Source organism: Balaenoptera physalus (genome assembly GCF_965194825.1).
Source record: "Balaenoptera physalus genome assembly, chromosome: 2".
Lineage (NCBI taxonomy): Eukaryota > Metazoa > Chordata > Mammalia > Artiodactyla > Balaenopteridae > Balaenoptera > Balaenoptera physalus.
This window is the reverse complement of record NC_138883.1, coordinates 93,308,188-93,314,475: the sequence shown is the minus strand read 5'-3', so window position 1 is coordinate 93,314,475 and position 6,288 is coordinate 93,308,188. Positions and strand designations below refer to the sequence as shown.

Below are 6,288 nucleotides of genomic sequence, written 5' to 3'. Positions count from 1 at the left end.
CTATAATAATACAAGATAGAATCAAAGAAGAGTTTAGAGAGTATTTCCTGACGGTCTAGTGATTAGGGTTCCATGCTTTCACTGCTGAGGGCACGGGTTCAATCCCTGGTCGGGGAACTGGGATCCCGCAAGCCTGCTTGGCATGGCCAAAAGAAAAAAAAAAAAGGAATTTAGAGATAATCTTAATGGAAATCCCAACTCTCTCACCTATCAGCTCTGTGACCTTGGTCAATTATATAATTTCTCTAATAAATAGTGTATAAAGCAGATTTCATAAGAATTACAAAAAGTAATATACTGCAGTGCATGGCATATTTTAAGCACTTGATGCTTGTTGTTGTTTTGAGGGAGGGTTAACATTGAGAACAGTTAAATATGTTGGCGTATGGGCCTGGCGGAATTTTTCAGGTAAAGGGATTTGAATCTAAAGAAGATGGTATACAGGCTTAGCGATGAAGGAGAAAGAGTCATAAAAATCACAATTTATTAGGTACCTAATATGTTTTGAACACCGTAGTGGGTACGCATAAGAAGAGAAAGCCAGTATAAGAGGAAGTAGGAGAACTTTGGAATAAGTATTTAGCTGATTACAGTTCTTACCAATTTCTTTGCAAAACTTTCTGCCTCTGAAAATAAGCTGTGTCACACCTTTAGAAGTAGTTTGCTCATTCATGGCATGGATTAAGAAACTAGTCCTGATAATTGGCGATACCTAGTACGTTTTGTTGAAAGTATGCTATGAAGGAAAAATAATGAGCTTTTTTTTGTCTTCTCCCCTGAGTCCTTACGCATCCTGAAACACATTGGGATGAAGGCAGAGACCACATATGTGCTCACATAGATTTCTCTCTTTGAGAAAGTGAGCCATTAAGGGAAAGTATAACTTTGTATAGCCAGGGCCTAACATATTTTCATTACATAATTGTGCCCAATGAAAGGTTTTTGAATGCGTGAATTAATGAACAAGTGCATTAGAGTGAATGAATGAATAAATGAATCTCCAAGTTAAGTCCACAGTTTTAATGAGGAGGGTCGAAACATATTTATTGAGGACCCTTTGTCATACACATCATTGTCACTCTGCCAGTTCTGAAACGCATAAAATATTACATCACAAAAATGATCACCGTTAAAGATGGTGAAGTTTTGGTAAAAATGATATGTGCATTCCTTGCTGGTGACATTATTAATTGATAATCCCTGCAGCAAAAGCCACAAATGTACTCATATCCATTGCCTTCAAAATTCTTCTCTTATGGAAACATTTGAACAGAAACAAAAGCTGACCATAAAAAAATCTTATTGCAATCAATATTAGTAGCAAAAAGTTGGAGACAAGCTGAAAGTCCAGCAAAATAATGATTTTATAGATTATGGTACATCAACACAGTTTAATGCTATGAAGCCATTAAAATAATAATTACGTAGCAAAATAAGGTATGTTTATGAGATAATATATGTAAAAATAGTGAATATGAAATTCTATGTATACCATTATTATAACAATGTAAATACAGCATGTGTGTATCGATAATATGCATAAATAAAACTAGTAGTTCTATCAGGATAATAAGATAATTGGTTTTGCATTTTAAAAATATTTATTCATCTTACATTATCTTTCAATACACTTCTAAAAATTTTATTTTCTTTTGTCATAAACAGATACTGTAGTGCCTTTTCTTCTGATAATTCAGTGTCTTTATAGGGCTTGAGATTTATTATCATTTGCTCTATACAGAAATTTAGGAATATGTAGATGACTGGGTAAAAGGTATATAAAATTGATCTCTGGCTATATACTTTGAAGGTTGTTTTAAAAAATAAATTCCCAGTATACATTCATTTTCTTATATAGTTTGTTTTTCCTGAAAGTCAACTTAAGGTAAAAAGTCAAAGGCTTTTATCTTATAGATATAAATATGCGTGTATCTTTGTTAACCTGAAGGCAGCACATTAAAATGGAAAGGAGCACTTGGCCAACAGTTTGGATCTGTTGGTTTTACAGATGGGGGAACCCTGGGAGGCAGGGAGATGAAGTGATTTGGACAGGGATACAATGCCAATTAATGGCAGAGCCAGGATTAAAATGTACAGGTTTTGAGCGAGTTGAGAACTTTTCCACCCACCCCTCAGCCAGAATGCTTTTCCCATCACCCTAAAATGAACTGTCAACTTCCTTCTAGCTTCAGAGGCCATGAAGATTTTTCTCTACCTGCAGTGTCACATCTGTGCTGCACCCCCATGTCTAAAGAGAACAGGATTTTCTATCTCAGCCAGAAATTTCTACTTAGTACACACCTGCACAGAAGTAAATGCTGGCGCTTGGGTAGTCTTGTCTCCATGTGCTCATTGGTTGCATATCCTCAAAATCAGGAGTTCTGCTTCTCAGCTCTGCATCATTAATGTGTTCACCTAGCTATAGCATTCCTATCTGTCTTAATAGCCTTTCTGAGTTCTCCCTCCCCATCATCCACAGGCAGAAATCCTGGTCAAAGCAAGTGGCTCCCACTGGGGTAGCTTTCAAAAATCCACAAAGAACAAATTAGTGTCCCTGATTTGCTTCAGAAACAAACAGCAAAGAAGCCTCTCCAACATGCTTGAAAGAAAACAAACAACTAAGAGAGAGAAAATAAGTTCAAGGGAAAACCCACTGCTCTTCTTAAAGGGAGCTCTAAGGAGAAGACTTCAAAAAAGATAAATGGTTGCTGAGGACTGTTTGCCCATTAGCCGGTGGTGGGGCTATTAGGCAGTAGTGGAAGGGAGGATGAGTGGGTAAGTTCATCTGAGGGTCCTATGAAGCCAGCCTTGAAGGAATTTTAAAAAAATACACTCGTTTTATTTAATGAATGTAATCAAATGAACCTAGATGATTATATTTAATCTCTAAATTGATATGTAGTTTGTCAAACCAGACATCAGTTAAACATGACTTCCTCCTTTGCACCCATTTGTTCTTGCCCTTCTCATTCCTTCCTTTGTGTTAATATGGTGATTAAGCTCTCTTGCTATACCTCCTATTTACTATGTTGTAGAGATTTTTATGACTCTTTTATTATCAGAGCAATAGGCAATTATCAGTTAGAAGACCCTTCTTAGTCTCTTTGGAAAAACCATTATTTTATTGCTTTTTATCAATAATATTCACCCAGAAACCTAGACAGTAAGTATTAACTGAGCATCTACTATGAATCAGGCACTAGTCTAACCATCATGGAAGGTCCAAATCTGACTAATGTTTTGTCCTTGTCCTCAAGGATTTCATAGTGTGAGAAGGGGATGTGAAGACTTCCTGGGACAAGGTGCTGGTTTAGCCAGTCTAGCTACCCTTTGTGTCCTCCCTCCTCTCCTGGCTTCTGTGAACCTAGGCAGTATCCTTGATGAATAAGCAACCAGCCAAGAGAGAAAGGCTCTAAATCAATGGCTCCCAAACATGGGTCCTTGGATCTGAATCTCCAGATGAACCTCTTGTGCTTTTTGAAACTACCTAGTCTAGTATGGATCAGAGTATCTTGGAGAGAGGACTACAGTGTCTGTTTTAAAGATGCTCTCTAGGTGATTTTGATACTTCATCAGGCTTGGAAATCAACAATGGATGAATCCATAATGGACAAGAGGGAGTGAGTGTAGAAATGGATAAGGAAAATAACCATCAGCAGACACCTACAAGGCAATATACATAATGCTTAAAGACTATAACCTGTGGGGTCAGACTGCTTGAGTTTAAATCCTGTCTCTGCCACATAGAGCCGTGAGATTTTGGGGCAAGGTTTAAAAACTAGCTGGTCTATAGTTCCCACATTTTGTAAAGTGAGAAACGTAGTATTACCTACCTCGGAATTATTATAGGGAGTAAGTGAGTTAACCTATTTAAAGCAGTTAGAACCATATTAGAGATAAAGAAAACAGGAAGTGTCACTGCTACTACTACTACTACTAGTTGTTGTTGTTGTTCTTCTTCCTATTATTATTATCATAAGGAAGTTTATGCTTAGAGTCTTACAGAAATACAGATGAGGGATGATAGGAGTTCACCTCTGTTTAACCCCCCGGATTAAGTAAAGCAAAACCCCCTTCCATTCCAAGCTGTCTGCAGCAGTCTTGGGCTCTGTGCTCAGGAAATATATACCACATCAAGCCAGAGGCCAAGGTGCTCTACCTCAGGGCTGCCTTGGGTACCACGCTCTCCCATGTCTCTGACATCATAGGCCAACAGGGTCTGGTCTGTGCAGTTAAGTTTTCCCGCTGCCCCGGCTGTGACCTCATTAATTTGGCCAAGAAGAGAACCAACATTATTCCTGTCATTGAAGATGCTCAGCACTCACACAAATAGCACAAGCTCATTGCAATGGTGGATGTGATCTTTGCCAACATGGCCCAGCCAGACCAGACCCAGATTGTAGCCCTGAATGCCCACACCTTCCTATGTAATGGAGGACACTTTGTGATTTCCGTTAAGCCCAATTGCATTGACTTCACAGCCTCTCCCGAGGCCATATTTGTCTCTGAAGTGAAAAGATGCAACAGGAGACAATGAAGCCCCAGGAGCAGTTGACTTTAGAGCAATATGAAAAAGACCACCCTGTGGTCATAGGTGTGTACAAGCCACACCCCAATGTGAGCTGAAGCCCAGCACCGTCTGGATTGGGATAGATTGCATTGCTACTGTTAATGCTACTGTTGCTGATGTTAGTAGGTGATTTTTAATTTGTGATTCTTTAGAAGCTTGTAGGCTGTTGTTTTCTGTGCTCAGTAGATGGGTAATGTCTAGTCACTGTACTATCCACTACACTATACTGCTATACATTCTATTGTTTTCCACTTATACATTCAAAGTATTAGGAACAATAGAAATTATAAAGCAAAAAAGAAACATTAAACAATTTTTAAATGCCTTTTTTTTTTTAAACAGTACTCTTTTTTTTTTAATTAATTAATTAATTTATTTTTGGCTGTGTTGGGTTTTCGTTTCTGTGAGGGCTTTCTCTAGTTGCGGCAAGCGGGGGCCACTCTTCATCTCGTTGCGCGGGCCTCTCTTGTTGCGGAGCACAGGCTCCAGACGCGCAGGCTCAGTGGTTGTGGCTCACGGGCCTAGTTGCTCTGCGGCATGTGGGATCTTCCCAGACCAGGGCTCGAACCCATGTCCCCTGCATTGGCAGGCAGATTCTCAACCACTGCACCACCAGGGAAGCCCCTTCAATGTCTTTAATTGTTCATTTCTCATCATGGTTGTGATGGACCCAAAAGTAATATTAATATTCAATTATATTTGATTCAGTCAATAGGCTTTCTGCTCATCACTGGGCAGAAGTTGGTGTGGGCTTCTAAGAAGTACTCTGGCATCAGATTTAGAAGACTGGGTTCTCAATCCAGGCCTGCTTCTGACCACCAGAGTGGTCTTGGGCATGTCATATAATATCTCTGGGCTTACTGTTTTCATTTATAATTGAGATTGGGTTGATCTCTCAATTTAGGGATAACTAAAGAGCATCCCCTTCTCTCCTAGTGGTTTATTTCACTCTGCCTCTGGTCCAAATTTGAGTGGCAATAAGGCAAGAATATTTACCAATAAGGAGTCTAATTACTCTAATTTCCGGATACTGACTGGGCCACAGACCTAGCACGTGGATCTCTTCTTTTCATCTGCTTTCTCTTTGAGACACTTACTGTCTTCTATGGTAGCTGGGCCCATGACCATTCTATTATTACCAACAGGTAGAATTATCTTGTGTTTCCCAAAGTATCCTCTATATAGAATATTAATTCAATAAAATATTAATTAATGCATCAGGAAAGTATTTCTATGATAAAGAAAAAGATTCAGAAATAAGATGTTAAACAAATTTAAACTGGTTATTTTTTTTGACTACTCAGAATCTGGAATATGCAGATGTACAATGTGAATTACCAATATGAGAATATAGTACAAAATGCTTTCAAAATATTTTGATCATGGAATCTTCACCTTAAAGAAATATCCCAAGGGATCAGTGTTCCATGGAATACACTTTTGCAAATGTTGGAAGAATATTTACCAGTTTGGGCTTCTAAACAATTGTCAACCATGTAATAAGCAAGTTTTCTATTAGAGGTTCTATGAGGAAAAGAAGCTAACCCTAAGACACATTCATTGAAAATGGGAATTTTGAAAACTTTGTATGTTTATCCACCACTGTAGTATAACACATTCTATTCTTTCAATTCAAAGATCTTGAGAACACTGTAAAATTTCTGAATATTTTATTTATTTTCTAATTTTTTAAAATTTTTGTTGGAGTGTAGTTGATT

The 6,288-nt window shown here is 38.2% G+C and overlaps 1 pseudogene across 1 annotated transcript; it reads left to right on the top strand.

The window, feature by feature from the left end:
* Positions 1-385: 385 nt before the first annotated feature.
* LOC309654716 (rRNA 2'-O-methyltransferase fibrillarin pseudogene) lies at positions 386-5,030 on the top strand (annotated as a pseudogene). The gene is made up of 2 exons: positions 386-408; positions 4,065-5,030. The product of its transcript is annotated as an rRNA 2'-O-methyltransferase fibrillarin pseudogene (transcript).
* Positions 5,031-6,288: the final 1,258 nt, after the last annotated feature.